This window comes from Protobothrops mucrosquamatus, unplaced genomic scaffold (genome assembly GCF_001527695.2).
Source record: "Protobothrops mucrosquamatus isolate PMUCROS unplaced genomic scaffold, P.Mucros_1.0 scaffold6280, whole genome shotgun sequence".
Lineage (NCBI taxonomy): Eukaryota > Metazoa > Chordata > Lepidosauria > Squamata > Viperidae > Protobothrops > Protobothrops mucrosquamatus.
This window is the reverse complement of record NW_015392109.1, coordinates 1-2,196: the sequence shown is the minus strand read 5'-3', so window position 1 is coordinate 2,196 and position 2,196 is coordinate 1.

Here is a 2,196-nt window from a genome sequence, read left to right as displayed (position 1 = left end):
CCCTTAGCATGGCTGGCTCAGGAATTCTGGGAGTTGAAGTCCACAAGCCATAAAAGAGCCAAGGTTTCCCCACCCGATTCTAGGTTCCTGCCAACTTAGTTCCCCTTCTATTCCCTCACCTGTCTGGCTGAGGAATTCTGGGAGTTGAAGTCCACACGTCTTAAAGTTGCCAAGTTTGAGTACCCCTGATCTAGGCGCAAGGGTGGGGAACCTTGGCTCTTTTTTGACTCGTGGACTTCAACTCCCAGAATTCCTCAGCCAGCATGGCTCAGCTTGGAAACCTCTCCCTTTCCCCTCAGCGTGGCTGGCTTAGGAATTCTGGGAGGTGAAGTCCACGAGTCATAAGGGGGCCAAGTTTGAAGACCCCTGCTTTAAATGAGCCTTATTGTAGACCTAATGGCTGCACAGACTAGGCCAGGGGTAGGCAACCTTGGCTCTTTTATGACTCGTGGACTTCAACTCCCAGAATTCCTCAGCCAGCATGGCTGAACTTGGAAACCTCTCCCTTTCCCCTCAGCGTGGCTGGCTTAGGAATTCTGGGAGTTGAAGTCCACGAGTCATAAGGGGGCCAAGTTTGAAGACCCCTGCTTTAAATGAGCCTTATTGTAGACCTAATGGCTGCAGACTAGGCCAGGGGTAGGCAACCTTGGCTCTTTTATGACTCGTGGACTTCAACTCCCAGAATTTCTGAGCCAGCCTGGCTCAGCTTGGAAACCTCTCCCTTTCTCCTCAGCATGGCTGGCTCAGGAATTCTGGGAGTTGAAGTCCACAAGTCATAAAAGAGCCAAGGTTGCCTACCCCTGGCCTAACTGTATTAATCCTAACATGAAACTACCTTTAAATAAAGCAGCAGCTGAAAATTAGAAGTAAAAACAAGAAGTGCCCCATCTCAGGTACGTTCCTCCTTTCCCCACTGCTAGAAAATGAATTTCTAGCTGACAAATGAGGGGATTTTTTTTTGTTTCCCTCCTGGCGGGCGACAATCCCAAAACAAAAGGCAATAAAAGATAACCTAAAGACAGAAGTGACCCCCAGCTGTAAAGACTGAAGGGAAGAAAACAATATTTGACATTTCCCCCCCCTCATAAATGGCTCATTTCCCCTTCAAAATGAGGAAGTTTATAGAGAGCTGACAGGAAAAAAAAAGAGCTCCCTGGAGTCCTCATAAAACTAAGAATATACAGGTATTTAAAAATGGTTCTTCCCTCACAGGGGTGGAGAGAAGAAATAAGCCAAAAGTATAAATAAATAAAAAGAAAAGGGGAAGCTGAGAAAGGGAAAGAAAAAGGACTAGGAGATGAAAAGGAGTTTTTTTTTAAAAAAAAAGTTCCCACGCTCTTCCTCCTTCTCCATGAATTTGAGGCGCAGGAAGACCCCCCCAAATCCCACCCCAAACCCCAAAGTTGGGGGGGGCAAAGACAGATTTGGCTTGTCTTCGCCCCCTTCTCCAGATAAGGCCCGAAGACCCAAGATGGACACCTTTAGCCCCTGAACAAACCAGGATGCAACCCTGGAGAGAATGAATGGAAACCAAGATTAGTGAGGAGGGGGGCTGAATGTGCCACACAAGCCCAGCATGCTCAATTATTGGGGGTCCTGAGGAGACCCCTGACCTGCCACACTTTCCTTCCTGCACCAAGGAAACCAAACTGGAAGTAGCCAGGATTGGAAACCTGGCTTGGCTGAAGTAACTAAAACCAAAGTAGAACTAGCCACAGTTAGAATCCTGGCTCTGCCCAACCGAGATAACTCAAGTTACCCAATTCAGACACGATTTAGGTGAGTTACTGTCATGTCCTCCAAGGAAGGACAACCCGCCCCCAAAAAAGCAGGGGGGGTTGGGAGGAGAGCTTTTAGGAGAGGGAAGATAAACAAAAATAAATTGTTAAATAAATTAGGGTTAGTTTTTAAAGGTGCCCCAGGAATAGCCCCTCAGGGTTGGAAACCCAACTGGGGGCCTGGAAAGAAATCCCATAGATTTTTTTTTTTTAAAAAAGGGGGGGGGTCAGGAGCATGGATAAAAATGAGGAATTTAATTAGGAAAAATCTGTTTTTATGGCAAAAATATTCCTTTATATATTCCTCCCCCCCAAGTAAAACAATCTTTTGGGGCGAGAAATCTTAATAATACAAACTAAGATGCCTCTCCCTATTTTTCCTGCAAGCCAGGTTTGGGCTGGATGGGGTGGAGAGCCA